This window comes from Bos taurus, chromosome 3, assembly GCF_002263795.3.
Source record: "Bos taurus isolate L1 Dominette 01449 registration number 42190680 breed Hereford chromosome 3, ARS-UCD2.0, whole genome shotgun sequence".
Classification (NCBI taxonomy): Eukaryota; Metazoa; Chordata; class Mammalia; order Artiodactyla; family Bovidae; genus Bos; species Bos taurus.
Window position 1 is genome coordinate 90,413,466 of NC_037330.1, and position 16,666 is coordinate 90,430,131.

Below are 16,666 nucleotides of genomic sequence, written 5' to 3' on the forward strand. Positions count from 1 at the left end.
CAAATCACAGATCCAGGGAACTCAGAACATTGAGTAGGATAAACAGAAAAATATCAACACCTAGGCATGTAATCAAACTGAAGATCCTCAAGGAGGAAAACCATTTTGTCTATAGAGAAACAAGGATAAATATTACTCTAGACTCAGAAACCATGCAAAGAGTGGAGTGAAACACTTAAAGATACTGAAAGGAAACAACGTAGAATTCTATATCCAGTGAGACTATTTTTCAAAAGTGGAGAAAGACAAATGATGTGCCACTAGACCAACTTGAAAGAAATTAAATTCTTCAGAAAGGAGTCAAAATGCAGCTATAAGAAAAGTGCACTAGAGAGTATAAGGCAAAATATTAATTCAACAGTGTACAAAATAACACTGTATTTGGCAACTATAATTTGAGTAAGTAAAATAAAAAAAGCTGACTTGACAATCAACATTCAAAAAACTAAGATCATGGCATCTGGTCCCATCACTTTATGGCAAATGAGGGAGAGGGTGGAAACAGTGACAGATTTTATTTTCTTGGGCTCCAAAATTACTGCAGACTGTGACTTGCAGCCATAACATCAAAAGATCTTTGCTCCTTAGAAAGAAAGCTATGACAAACCTAGACAGTGTATTAAAAAAAAGACATCACTTTGCCAACGAAGGCCCATGTAATCAAAGCTATGGTTTTTTCTAGTAGTCATGGATGTGAGATTTCGACCATAAATGTTGAATGCCAAAGAATCTTGATGCCTTCAAACTGTGATGCTGGAGAAGACTCTTGAGAGTCCCTTGGGTAGCAAGGAGATAAAACCAATCAATCCTAAAGGAAATCAGTACTGAATATTCATTGGAAGGACTGATGCTTAGCTGAAGCTCCAATATTTTGGCCACCTGATATGAAGAGTTGACTCATTTGAAAAGACCCCAATGCTGGGAAAGATTAAAGGCAAGAAATGGGGCAGCAGTGGGTGAGATGGCTAGATAGTATCACCAACTCAATAAACATGAATCTGAGCAAACTCCAGGAGATATAGTGGAGGACAGAGAAGCCTGGCGTGCTGCAGTCCATGGGGTCGCAAGGAGTCTGACATGACTTAGTGACCAAACAAGTGAAATGAATGACAATTATAAGATGAGGGAAGAATTGGAAATACACTTCTATAAGGGCTTCCTAGATGGCACAGTCATAAAAAGAGCCTGCCTGCCAAGGCAGACATTGTTTTCATCCCTGGATCAGGAAGATCCCTGGAGAAGGAAATGGCAGCCTGTTTCTGTGTTCTTGCCTGGAAAATCCCATGGACAGACTTCTCTGGGCTATAGTCCATGGGGTCACAAAAAGTCAGACAGGACTTGAGTGACTGAGCACATATATGAGGAGATTGTACTACCCATGAAGTTGTATGATGCTCGTTAAAAGAGAAGGATCTATTGTAACTGTAGACTGTAATCTCAAGAGTGATCACTAAAATCAGAATTACAATACACGAAGAGAAAACAGTAATGAGGAATATGCAGCTTAAAATAGAGAAGGCAGAGTGAAACAGAAAATGAAAAAAATATAGGCCACTAATACAAGATAACAAATATGAATCCAACTTATCAAATGTCAGTTGTCTAAACACACCCATTAAAAGACTACCAGTGTGGATCAAGAGACAACTGTATGTTGTCTATAAGAAACTCAATTTGAATACTTTGTGCAAAAATAAAAAAGGGGTTGAGAAATATCCATGTTAATACTAAAAAAAATTTCACTTCACTCAAACCTGACTGTAGAATAAGAAAGAAAAGCGGGGAGAGGCATCATGTAACAAAGGGGTCAATTTTCTGAAGAGAGAGAACAATCCTTAACGTGCATATGCCTAACAGGATCAAAGTAGAAGCAGCAAAAGCCAATAGAACTACAAAGAAAAATGGATTTCTCTGTCCTTGGAGCTTTTAACATCCCTCTATGGGTAATAGATCTACCAGGCAGAAAATTAGTAAGGACATAGTTGAACTGAAGCAAGCTATCAGTTAACTGAATCCAATTGACTTCTATAAACTTAATCCAACAACAGAATACACATTCTTAGAGGTCATGCCCAGTGTTCATCAAGACCACATTCGAGGTGGTTAAATCAACCTCAGTTTAAAAGAAATGTTAAAAAGTGTTCTCAACATGATGGAATTAAAATCAACAGAAAGCTAGATGTCAATACTTGGAGTTTAAAAACTGCTAAATGGAGGTCAAGAGTTATTGAAGAATTTTTAATTTTTGAATTAAAATAACTTAAAACTTGTGGGATACAACAAAAACAGTGCTTAGTTAACCCCGGGTGGAGTCTCCTTTTTGGCTGAGCGGTAAGACCCCTAAACCACAATACTGCTTGTTTTCTCATACCATCCCCAGCACCTCCCTTATTAGTTCAGATCCTTAGAAACCAGGATATGATTGCAGACTTATTAAGGGAAATGGCATGAAACAGAGGTAACAGGAATAAGCAGAGAAAGCCTTTCACACTCTGTATTTCTGATTTGTGTGATAGAAGGAAATGCAGAATTAGGTAGAGTCTGACCATAGTTCAGTTCTGAGAAACGCTAGCTAGACAATGGAGCCCCGGAGTTTCTCAAGGGTTCCTGCTTGAGCTGTGTCCCACAGCAGTCTGCTCTCTGAGCCTGCACTTCTGCCTCTGGCTGAGGGCAGCAGGTGATGCCATGGTGGGTTGCTGAAGATGCAGCCAACTGCCTGCCCATCTGTAGATTGCTCTAGTGGAAACATCATGACACACCTTCAGGGTCATAAGAACTGATCTGGGAGTACTAGATAATTGAGTATAGAAATGCTTGATTCCTGCTGCTCCTCTCCACTACTTTGGAATTTCCCAGGAAACTTTAGATCACTGAAAGCCCTTCAAATGAAAGTCAAAATTTTCTGACTTGTTACATTCATAAGGTTATATCCAGCAAAGTATGTTGACTAGTACTGCTTATTCTGTTCTTATTTGGAAAGATGGGCTGAAATGTCTTAGGAATTTGCATTTACTCTGAAGCACAAGTCTCCATGAGAAGAGGTAATTTAAGGTGGTTAGGAAAAAGTCAAGCCTATCACTTACATTCATAGAGGGTATGATGACTTAAGGTTTACCAAAGAGTGAATATTAGTTTTAACTAAAGAGTCTTAGTTTTTTTGAGAAGGCCCCTTAGAGGCTGCAAGTGAGTTTTCGACAAATATTAACAAGTCAAAACTAGGAAGAGGTCATTTATAAAGATGCATGATAGGTAATGCTAGGAACAACCAGTAGTCCATTGAGGGTTTAAAAACTGGACATACTTGAATGACAAGAGCTGTGTGTGGTTTTGGTTATGGTTCAAATTCTGGGGCCAGGAGAAGTTACATGACATGCAACAGAACCTTAAAGGTTTTACTCCATTTGCACCTTATTTTTTGGCGCATGATGGAAAAGGATGGAAAATATCGTATTACTGTTCTCTACTTGCTCAGAAGATAAATCCAGGATACGGAATTCTTGAAACTCGACAGAAATGAAAGGCCCCTAATAAGGCCCTTATAAGATGAGACATCATCTAACGTGCAGTTCATGTAAAACTGAATAAAGACTAATCATTCACGTACAAACTGTACCCCAGGACTGGCAATGATCCCAGCTGGTGTTCTTACAGTTCTGGGAAGCAGAAGACTGTGGACGTTTCTCTTCAAATATTTATACCGCAATAGAAATACCAGTCAAATATTGCAAGTCATAAAAGATAACATAAAACAGATGCCTTTCACCTTTTTAAAAGTTTAATTTGGTTTTGATCAATGATCTGATCTTACACTTAGTGAGAGACATGCAAATGTTCAGGTTTCCAAATGACTATCAAAAGTTTTGGAAAAACTGTCCAATCATAACAAAGGAAGTACTTCTTGGAAATTTGGAGCCTTAGGAATACAAAGGAAGGAAACAAACTAGAAAATATACTTAGAGCAATAAGCATATACATATCTCAGTTTACATAAAAAACTTGGAGCTCTAGGGAAGGAATCTATAAGCCTAGTTAAGAAACAAATCACTCAGGGGAACTTGAGTTCATATGAGTTACTAGATAATCTATGTCTTGCTAATATTACCTAATATGGTTCCACTAGCCTAGAAAGGGGAGAAGGCAATGGCACCCCACTCCAGTACTCTTGCCTGGAAAATCCCATGGACAGAGGAGCCTGGTGGGCTGCAGTCCATGAGGTCACAAAGAGTCGGACATGACTGAGCGACTTCACTTTTACTTTTCACTTTTATGTACTGGAGAAGGAAATGGCAACCCACTCCAGTGTTCTTGCCTGGAGAATCCCAGGGATGGGGGAGCCTGGTGGGCTGCTGTCTATGGGGTCACACAGAGTCGGACACGACTGAAGCGACTTAGCAGCAGCAGCAGCCTAGAAAGGAGCAGATAGCTTGGGTTGCACAGAATAGAGTGGGTTGAATATAGTAAGGAAATGGCCTCTTTATGTTGCTTGGACTTAAAAAACATAACTTCAAAGCTATCGGGTTTGTGCAAAAGTGACGGAGGGGTGTGCAAACATTGTTTTGCATCGTTGAAATTTACCATTTGATATTGGAATATGCTCTTTAATATAGGGACAACTTGCAACATCAATGCATTTGGCCTAGGAACTGCTGAGGTGATGGGGTATGTGGGTGTGCACTGTGGGGGTTTTACATTGTTGAAACTTGATATTTGTTAAATATCGAGACAACTCACATCATCAATGCATTTGATGTGCTGTGCACAGTGCTGTCACCTGTGACTTTGGCATATTTTTCCTGTCTCAAAGCAGGGACTGTGGAATTAAGATCTCAACAGTGATGGATGGCATAATGCAGAGACTTCCAAGAGGGACAACATCATATTCTATTCAGGGCACTTTGAAAACTATGGGGACTATTTTAGTTGTCACAATCATTGTACCAATATGGCAACTAGCAGCATTCTGGAGCCCAGTCTATCTCTGGATCTCAGTAATTAACAGCCCAACTGAGTTCAAAACCTACCGCAGGTGAAAAAGCTTACTGTCGAGCTTGGAACTGTTGTCCAAGAAGGCAGTATCTTGGAATAAGTTTGACTTTTGGTAGCTTTGAAATGAAAGTGCACTTCAAATGAGCCACCTTAATGATGCCACTGGGGGTTTTGTGGCCACTTCAGTGCATTTGTATAGGTCTGTGTTTGTAGTGTCATCTCCTGGGGTTCCAACAAATGGGTACAAGCATATGACATCTATGTTCAGTATTGTGCCTGAGAAACAGTGCATGTCTTCATCTCTTATCAAATAATAGAAACACTAGGATAACAGGAATCATAATAGTTTAAATGGGAAAACTATTAAATATTCCCAGCCTGTTTAAAACCCTAACCAACTCTTCAAACGTGACTAAAACACCATAAACATAAGTTCACCAAGCATTTTTATGACAATGCTGTTCAAAACATCTATAAAGCCAAGTTATCCACTAATGATTTCAGTATCTATTTGTATATCAGCAATACTGTACAGTACTAGGTACAGAGCTAAGATCTTTGACTACTGCCGGGGGGGAACTTAGACCTACAAAGAGCTTAAATGGTCAGGAAAATTGGGGAAGACGGTTGGGGTAAACAATCCATTCAAGTGTGAGCACAGGGTATGACTCGACTAGGAGAAAACTAAGATGGCTTGTGTGCAAACCATGTTTCCTTGAGTAAAAATAGCAGGCAACAAAGGAACCTTGAGTAATGGGTCTCAGTGAGGAATGTCCAAGGATGACAGAGTATTGCTATGCTTTTAAAGGCACGTTTAAGATCCATTCCAAAATAAAAGGAACATACTTTGTTTAAAAACTTCCTCCCACTAGAATTTCCATTATTTTCAAATCAAAACGACCTGAAATATGGCTCTGACAATTAGTAGTAATGTGGCTTTGGCAAAGTCACATTAATTCTTCAGTTCCCACATCGATAGGAGGGAGTGCTACCCTCTAAGGGTGACTGAACTGAGTAGAGTGTTAGAATATAAACAATCACCCAGTGAAAGCCCAGTCTCCTCACACATGAAGCAGATATGTTTATATTCTAAGCTCTTTTATCCTAGATCTTTGCTTTAGTCTTTGCCTGCATATACTAATCCTCTAGGGTCCTTCCAGACTTCCTTGGGTAGTATATTGCAGTTGGGGTTGTCCAGAGGCAGGTGGGAACTAGAACAAGCTAATGCTATGCCTTTGGAAGAAAGGTACCTGCTTCATGAAGCTATACAGTCCTAGACCATTTCCAGGGAAAAGCAAAGCTAGCTCTTCTATAGAGTAGTGTATCGTTGGTCCCATTGGGTCCCTCAATTCCAACTTGCAACCGTGATAAACTCATTCTGGTGTTTGTGTTCAGCTTAACTAGAGCTCATCTATATGAATATTATCTCTACAGGGAATTCCTTTCTCTGTGTAAATTAACTGTCTCTGAATTAACAACCACTAAAGCAAACTGAGATGGAAACCCCTACTTTTCTCCTTTAAAAAAAAAAAAAAAAGCTTTGGGAAAGACTGGCAAAAATTGTCGACTAGTGGTCACCAAAGGTAGAACTTGAGACTTTGTCTTCACTAGCTTGTAATAAACTTTGAAGATTATTTTAGTCTGAGTCTGCTCAGGACATTTGGATCTGAGCACATTTTGCAATGCACCACTTGAGAGCCCAGGTTGGGGGTGAGGTGAGAATGGCTTATCTCAAAGAACCTTCTGTAGATTAAAAAGCGCTAAACTTGTAAGGGAACCCCCTATGTTCCCAATACCCTCCTGGGTTCATTTGCCCCAATCAGACTATTTGTGGTCTCACATGCCTTGCCTTTAGAAGAAACTTATTATTATTAGCTCTTGTGATCAGTTTATACTCCCACAAGCACTAGGAGTTGTGTGTGTGTAAAAAAAAAAGAAAGAAAACACTCCCCACATCTCACATCCTCACCACCACTAGGTTCTGTTTGACTTTTATGCTAACCTTGTGGGTGTGAAATAGTATCACTCATAAGTGCCTCAAAGTTCACTCCCTAAAAATACACTATAGGTGAAGTCAGTGTGGTAGCTATAAATGAGGTGACTTTCAGAAATAGTAACTTAATTCTGAGTAAGTTTCCACATAACAATGTGCAACCGTCAACTGACAGTGATTGTGTTCCCGGAAAATTCTACAAGCGTTAAGACCATGCCCAGGACTCTTTATGCCAGATGGAGTGAGATTTTAGACTTGGTTAACTGGTTTTCTTCCCTTCAAGGCCGGAGACAACTTAGTCACGTGGAATGCAGGACACTTCTTATTCTACAGGACTTCTGCCATGTGCCCTCAAGACATGGCTGGCTCTAGACTATGTCTATAGCATCCTCCAGTTATTTTAATAACACACCCCTCCATGTATTTCTTAAGACTTAGTGATATACATACTCCACTGAAAATCAACCCTTTAAGGCACTGTACACCAGTATAATTGTAAATTGACATCTTAGTACAACTTTAGGGGGAAGTTGCTTGGTTGTTAAATGTGACTGACTCTTGATAGTATCTCTCCTGTTAGTACACTTGAAGTTTGTTCTGGGAGTTTGTTCCTTATTTCAGTAATGATTTTCTGTGCATGATGCTGTCTTATATGCTTTTTTGCTTGTTTGTCATGCTGCCTGTTACAGTGTTATTTTCTAACCATTTTTAGAGCTTAATTTGTGGAAATAGTTTGCAGTCTGTTTAAGGTATGCTCCAGACCACATCTGCATTTGCTTTTATTTGGGGACCTAAGGGACAAGAATAAAGGCAAACTACTTTTTATTGGGGGGGAAAAAAACTTTATTGGAGCTTAAAGGACTACAGATACAGTATAAGTCATGAAGAATAAGATCACTCCAGCCCAAGAGTATTAAATATAAAACAGAACTTGGAGAAAAAGCAAACTGTAAAATTTCTACAGTGTACCATTTGCACCAAAAAGTAATACTATACATTTGTCACAGATACAAACATGGAGAAAGTGTTAGCGTGTAGATGGGAAGGATTAACTTCAGGATAGTGTCTTCCCTGGGAAAGGGAGTAAGCATAACAAGATGGCACACTTAAGCAGCTTTTTTTTTTTTAAGCTAAGTCAATAACATGTATCATATGTAGATTTTTGTTTGTAAACCTAACTAAATCCAGTAGGTATCTGCTGAGTCAAAGTTCAGAATGAATTCACACTTTCAAAAAATGTGACTATATCCCACACTATTATAGTTACTGAAGATCATGCAGACACAGTAATGACCTTTGGACTTTGACTTGCAAAGTTGACTTAACCTGATCTGGACAGAAAGCAGACATGAACTGGAGCCTATAGCTTGAAATCTCAGCTGTTAGAGGTTCAGAGAGGCAGACAAATCGATATAGAGGCAGGCTATTTGTCATAAACAACCAGGTGGGTTTTCAGTTCAGTGTTGAGAATGTTTACTGTCCAGGATGGAGTTGGCTTTTGGAGCAACGAGAGTGTACTAGAATCTGGAAACTACTAGGGGCAGAAGAGCTAGAATATCTGTAGGTACATGAAGAAACTATATATGTCCCTGTAGAGACCACTTAGCCTGGGTGTTGGGGGGAGGTGGTTACCTCTCAGTGGTATAAAGGCCACTGTAAATGGGAGTGGTTTAGACTATTGGATGGTGTCAAGAGGAAGCCCCAGACTGCAGGTTAGACCCTGGATAGACTCACTAGCTGGAATTCTGACCATTGCCTTTCTCTTTGGAAGATGTGAATCAGACTAAGTTTAAGATGCACCAGAGCTGGTAAAATAGAGGGAATCACTCACAAGTCAGCCTGTGACCCTGATCAGAAGCTAGACATGTCACTTTCCACCAGTCACACAGCTCTCTATCTGGGTAATTCCCAGCAGTTCTCACCACCCCACCATCCCCAAATTCCTCCAACATAGCTCTCCAGGAGTCAGCTCTTATCAAGAAGTTCCTGCCTCCTTGGAGGCAATTTCTTTCATTAGGGGCTGGCACCTGCCCCACCAAGGGCCATGAGTCATTTCCTGCATCTTCTCAATGCAATGAAGGAGTTCTTCAAGGTGTCTGGAACAGTGGCTGGCAAATCTCTGAAGGCACATAATTACCACCAGCAGAGGTCTCCCTTCTAAGAAATTGTAGCTGGCTTAGAGATGGTTCAGTTCAGTTCAGTCGCTCAGTCATGTCCGACTCTTGGCGACCCCATGAATCACAGCACGCCAGATCTCCCTGTCCATCACCAACTCCCGGAGTTCACTCAGACTCACGTCCATCGAGTCAGTGATGCCATCCAACCATCTCATCCTCTGTCGTTCCCTTCTCCTCCTGCCCCCAATCCCTCCCAGCATCAGAGTCTTTTCCAATGAGTCAACTCTTCACATGAGGTGGCCAAAGTACTGGAATTTCAGCTTCAGCATCATTCCTTCCAAAGAAATCCCAGGGCTTATCTCCTTCAGAATGGACTGGTTGGATCTCCTTGCAGTCCAAGGGACTCTCAAGAGTCTTCTCCAACACCACAGTTCAAAAGCATCAATTCTTCGGCGCTCAGCCTTCTTCACAGTCCAACTCTCACATCCATACATGACCACAGGAAAAACCACAGCCTTGACTAGATGGACCTTTGTTGGCAAAGTAATGTTTCTGCTTTTCAATATGCTATCTAGGTTGGTCATAACTTTTCTTCCAAGGAGTAAGCATCTTTTAATTTCATAGCTGCAGTCACCATCTGCAGTGATTTTTGGAGCCCGAAAAAATAAAGTCTGACACTGTTTCCACTGTTTCTCCATCTATTTCCCATGAAGTGATGGGACCGGATGCCATGATCTTCATTTTCTGAATGTTGAACTTTAAGCCAACTTTTTCACTCTCCACTTTCACTTTCATCAAGAGGCTTTTGAGTTCCTCTTCACTTTCTGCCATAAGGGTGGTGTCATCTGCATATCTGAGGTTATTTAGGTTATTCCAGCCTGTGTTTCTTCCAGTTCAGCATTTCTCATGATGTACTCTGCATAGAAGTTAAATAAGCAGGGTGAAACCATAAGACCTGTGTCATCCTTCCCTGATACCACCCTGAGAAAATGCGATTCTCTACTTGTTGCTGCTTTTAACAGTTAATTTTAGCCCCCAGTTGACTTTTTCTCATTCTTAACCAGTACTAAGAAGCAGATTACCTTTCCTACCGAAAGCAGACTTCCTTCTCTTTAAAGATATGTTTTGTCATGGTTTCAGGCTTGAGCTGGTTTTTTTTTTCAACTTCCAGACTGTGTGTGGACCCTAGCTGTCTTGGTTTTCTGCCCTGTGCTGCCTGTATAAACCAAAACTTTGGACAACTGCACCGCAAAGTCCTAGAACAGCACCGTGTTTTAGCACTTGCTTATTTGAACCTAAGTTGCCCTTGAAAACTAAGCACAACACTTACTTGCCAATTTAGCTGAGTATTGAGTAAAAATGCCCAACCTTTTAGGTGTTTGTATCGATTTTTCTATAATATTAGTTCTCCTATAATACCAGAAATGGAAAATGTAAAAGTCTTTTCCTAATGGGCTTTTTGACTTGTAAAACATCTGTCTCTAAGTTGCTTTGACACTTTTGTGAGCTCCCCCATAATTCTCAGCACTAGCTAGACACAATTTCCCTTCAACTCGACTGAAATTTTAAGGTCAGATCACATTGGAGGATAAAACTCAGTGTGGATTTATTAATATGTAATCATTTAGCACTCTTTCTGTTTAATAAAAATATAGTAGAGTGTTCTGTCTCGAGAGAATCTATTGTTCTCATCTTCCTCAGTTTCCCTCCTAGAGAACTGAACACTAGATGAAATCTGCGTATGTGTCATTAGAAACCCCTTAGCACTCATTGGGGCAGGCGTTCATAGTATATGAGGCAATAATGAACTGGCAAATGTTAGACTTGAGTTTTCATGAGTATATGAAAGAGAACTGGAGAGGCAAACAGAGGACTGCTTTGAAGGGTGGAGAGGAAATCTTTTTTTCTCACATTTCTCTGAAGGGAGAGGGAAGGATTGTCCTATTTCCCATCAGATAGAAGAAACCATAAGATGCTTAGTCTATAAGTGGACCCCAGAGATGTGAATTTGATCATAGGTAGGTTATTTGGGAAATGTGGAAAAGCTGGTAGAAGGAAGTGAAAGATGGAGAAAGACCTACTATTGGTGCATGATTATGCAAGCCACCATGAGAAAGCTAAGAAACTCTGGGAAAGGATGTAAGATACACTGAGGAGTTCTCATACCTGAGGTGCAAAAGGACCTGGGGTATTTATACATCAACCTCTTGGTTACTGAGGAGGCCAAATATGGCAGATGAGTGAAAAGTGGTGATAGCCAAGGATATGTTCCTCTCAGAACAAAGCCCAGACAATGACCCACAGTGCACCACGGTACCATTGTCACACTAGATGGAACTTAGCTAAAGGGCTGTGAAGCTTTGCATGGGGCTTGCAGAGACTGACAGACTAGCATGATACTCTGACAGCATTCTATGCCTAATCCAGCTTCCTTCTCTCTCACACCAGTTGTTACTCCACAATAGACATTCAGTTCAGTCACTCAGTCATGTCCGACTCTTTGCAATGCCATGAACCATAGCACGCCAGGACCCCCTGTCCATCACCAACTCCTGTAGTTTACCCAAACTCATGTCCATTTAGTTGGTGATGCCATCCAACCATCTCATCCTCTGTCATCCCCTTCTCCTCCTGCCTTCAATCTTTTCCAGCATCGGGCTCTTTTCAAATAAGTCAACTCTTTGCATGAGGTGGCCAAAGTACTGGAGTTTCAGCTTCAGCATCAATCCTTCCAAAGAACACCCAGGACTGGTCTCCTTCAGAATGGACTGGTTGGATCTCCTTGCAGTCCAAGGGACTCTCAAGAGTCTTCTCCAGTACCACAGTTCAAAAGCATCAATTCTTCGGTGCTCAGCTTTATGGTCCAAATCTCACATCCATACATGACTAGTGGAAAAACCATAGCCTTTACTAGATGGACCTTTGTTGACAATGTCTCTGCTTTCTAACATGCTGTCTAGGTTGATCATTTATGCAACTCTAATTCTCAGTATCTGCTGTCAGAAGAGCCCAGTTTGCAACAACTTCCTTACCTTCTCAGGGCTGATTAGAGTGTTTTTCTAGCTCAGGGATTTTTTACACATACCCAGACTTTATCACTGCACACTCCTAGGCATCCAGGCAGACTTGGGCAGTATAGGGGGTGTGGGTAGATTGTGGCATGAGGAAGCCCTGCATATGGGAAATACTTCCCATGATGTCCTCTTAAATATCTGACTAGATACCTAAATGCATGTGGCTTATGAGCCTCTTGCTGCCAGTGATGGTTCTGCTTGAATCAAAGAAGGATCTTATAGCTGGTTTTGAATTGAAGAAATTGGCTAAAGCAGGGAGAGAGAAAAATACCAGTCAGAATCTGCTACCAAGATCTCTTGTGTGAGACAACAGTATGTGGGGTTCAGGCAGTGTCAGTAAGCAAAACCAAAGTTCTTATCCAGGAAAGCTACATCTTAATGGACCTAGTGAAGCACTCAAGGCAGACAACTTCATTGCCTGAAAACCTTGAGTTCTGGCTTTTGTGTTCTAGTTACTCTCGGTCAGTCTGAACTTAGTAATGGGAAAGAAGCAGGTGTACCTGCAAACAACATATATTAGTGTTGGATACCTCTTGGTTCCTTTGGAGGAGGGTAAGGCTGGCAACTTTTTATCCAGGTATGTAATACTATATGACTATATAAATGGATTTAGCCTTGTTGGCCTAGAGACTGTGGTCCAAACACTGTTTCCTGTGGACTGGTATTCTGTCCTTTTCTGATACCTATGTCTTCAATGGAATTAAAGATCTTATTAGAGAATTTTTACTCTGCCATCACTTTCTCTTCTAAGCTAAATTTAAGCTTACATCTCTCCATACAGATGGCATTTATCCCTGTTCGTTTCTTCTATTCAAAGCTCTTATGAGAAATGCCAAGGAAAGTGTAAAATCTTTTACTTGGCCCTAAAGCTTTAGAATTTATTCCTTATAATCATATCCTCAGAAAGATAACCTTTGTTAGAAATGTTAATGTTTAAATTTCTTGAATTTCCATCTCGTTGCCTTGTCACTCAGTTCTTTGTGGCTTTTGAAGAAAATGAGCCAATTCTTGATCACAAGAATGAGCGAGAGACCATGACAACCATGGACTTGGCCTGAGGGCTAGGAATTCTCCCCCTAGGAGAAATTAAGAGCAATTTGTCCAGATAGTTGTTGATACAGAAATAAGTAGGGAATCTATTCCTCTGTTTGTGACCTCCTCTATTGGAGAAAAGTTCATATTTCAGTATAGGTCTAGACTGTGTCTATAGTATAAATCTCATTTGGTATATAAAGTCTATTTTTAAATAACTTATTTTTTAATTGAAGGATAATTGATTTACAGAATTTTGTCAATTGTGGTTTCCTTTCTGGAGGCTGCAGGATTATAGTTCTTGCTTCCTGATGGGAGGGACTGGCTGTGGGGAAAACTGGGTCTTGCTCTGGTGAGCAGGGCTATGCTCCGTATATCTTGAATCCAATTGTCTGATGGGTGGGGCTGTGCTCCCTCCCTATTAGTTCTTTGGCCTGAGGCAACCCAGTCTTGGAGTCTATAGGCTGTGCAGTAGGGCTACTGGTGACCTCCAAAAAGGACTTATGCCAACACATGCCTTCCAGGACTGCTGCTTCCAATACCCCTATCCCCACAGTAGGCAACTGACCACCCATGCCTCCATAGGAGATCTTCAAACACTCACAAGGCAGGTCTGGCTCAGTCTCTCATGGGGTCACTGCTCCTTTCCCCTGGGTCCTGGTATGCACAAGATTTTTTGTGTGTGTGTGCCCTCCAAGAGTCTGTTTCCTTGAGTCCTTTGGCAGTTCTATAATCAAATCCCACTATCCTTCAAAGTCAGATTCTCAGTTCAATTCATTTCAGTCGCTCAGTCATGTCACTCTTTGGGACCCCATGGACTGCAACATGCCAGGCTTCCCTGTCCATCACCAATTCATGGAGATTACTCAAAATCATGTCCATAGAGTTGGTGATGCCATCCCACCATCTCTGTCATCCCCTTTCTCCTCCGGCCTTCAATCTTTCCCAGCACCAGGCTCTTTTCAAAGGAGTCAGTTCTTCACATCAGGTGGCCAAAGTATTGGAGTTTCAGCTTCAACATCAGTCCTTCTAATGAATATTCAGGATTGATTTCCTTTAGAATTGACTGGTTGGGTCTCCTTACAGTCCAAAGGACTCTCAAGCATCAATTCCTCAGTGCTCTGCTTTCTTTATAGTCTAACTCTCACATCCATACGTGACTACTGGAAAAACCATAGCTTTGACTAGACAGACCTTTGTTGGCAAATCAATGTCTCTGCTTTTTAATATGCTCTCTAGGTTGGTCATAGTTTTTCTTCCAGGGAGCAAGCATCTTTTAATTTCATGGCTGCAATCACCATCTGCAGTGACTTTGAAGCCCAAGAAAGTCTCCCTGTTTCCATTGTTTCCGCATCTATTTGCCATGAAGTGATGGAATCAGATGCCATGATCCTAGTTTTCTGAGGTTTTCTTTTGTTTTTCTAAGCCAACTTTTTCATTCTTTCACTTTCATCAAGAGGCTCTTTAGTTCTTCACTTTCTACCATAAGGCTGATTGTCATCTGCATATCTAAGGTTATTCATATTTCTCCCAGGAATCTTGATTCCAGCTTGTGCTTCATCCAGCCTGGCATTTCACATGATGTACTCTGCATCTAAGTTAAATAAGCAGGGTGACAATATACAGCCTTGACATACTCCTTTCCCGATTTGGAAACAGGCTGTTGTTCCATGTCCAATTCTAACTGTTGCTTATTGACCTGCATACAGATTTCTCAGGGGCCAGGTCAGGCGGTCTGATATTCCCATCTCTTTCAGAATTTTCCAGTTTGTTGTGATCCAAGAAGTCAAAAGCTTTGACATAGTTAATAAAGCAGAAGTAGATGTTTTTCTGGAATTCTTTTGCTTTTTCGATGGTCCAATGAAAGTTGGCAATCTGATCTCTGGTTCCTCTGCCTTTTCTAAATCCAGCTTGAACATCTGGAAGTTCATGGTTCACGTACTATTGAAGCCTGGCTTGGAGAATTTTGAGCATTACTTTACTAGTGTGTGAGATGAGTGCAATTGTGCGGTAGTTTGAGCATTTTTGGGCATTGCCTTTCTTTGGGATTGGAATGAAAACTGACCTTTCCAGTCCTGTGGCCACTGCCGAGTTTTCCAAATTTGCTGGCATATTGAATGCAGCACTTTCACAGCATCATCTTTCAGGATTTGAAATAGCTCAACTGGAATTCCATCACCTCCACTAGCTTTGTTCATAGTGATGCTTCCTAAGGCCCACTTGACTTCACATTCCAGGATGTGTGGCTCTAGGTCAGTGATCACACCATTGTGATTATCTGGGTCATGAAGATCTTTTTTGTACAGTTCTTCTGTGTATTCTTGCCATCCAGCTTTTTCACTCTCTTCTTTCATCCTCATCAAAAGTTTTAGCTCCTCTTCACTTTATGCCATTAGAGTGGTATTATTGGCATATCTGAGGTTGTTGATATTTCTCTCAGCAATCTTGATTCCAGCTTGTAACTCACCCAGACTGGCATTTCATATGATGTACTCTGCATGTAAGTTAAATTATCAGTGTGACAATATATAGCCTTGTCATATGCCTTTCCCAATTTTGAACCAACCAAAATCTCATGTTGTTCCATGTAAGGTTATAACTGTTGCTTTTTGACCCTTTACAGATTTCTCAAGAGACAGATAAGGTGGTCTGGTATTCCCATCTCTTTAAGAATTTTTCACAGTTTGTTGTGATCCACACACACAAAGCTTTAGCATAGCCAGTGATGCAGAACTAGACCTCTTAATATCTTCTGCTTCTGTTAGGTCCATACCATTTCTGTCTTTTATTGTACCTATCGGCATGAAATGTTCCCTTGGTATATCTAATTTTCTTGATCTCTAGTCTTTCCCATTCCATTGTTTTCCTTTTTCTTTGCACTGATCACTGAGGAAGATTCCCTGGGGATTCCCAGTCCCTTTGCTGTATCCCCAGGTTTGGAATTCTGGTGTGGGGCTCAGAACCTTCACAACAGTGTGAGAACTTCTTTGGTGGTAGTAGTCTCTGGTTTGGAACAACTGATGTGAACTTTAAGGGAAATTCATGGTATGCCACCTGGAATGGCAATCCTTAGTGAGTTTTTAAAATGTAAAAAGTTTATCTTCAAAGATTGAACCTTCAGGGATTTTTTAAAATTTATGAAGTTTATGCACCTCTGGGGCAGATTCAAAAGGATCTAAAGGTGTTTGCCAACTTCTCCCCACCTGTTAATGTCACTCTGACAAGCAGAGACATGTCCTTCAGCCACTCCAGGTAGCTAGGCCACCCATGCCTGGAGCCTGGTTGTCCCATTGCTGGTTCTCATTGAGCATGTAAACCTTTACCCACTGCCAAGTTTCAGCCTAAAGCTCAGATTTTAGTATTTCTTGTAGTTCTTAACTGTTTTTTGAAGGAACTATGCTTATGGCTAGAAAGATGCCTATATTTGTGCTCTGGAAGTCAATTAAGATCTCTACTTCACTGTC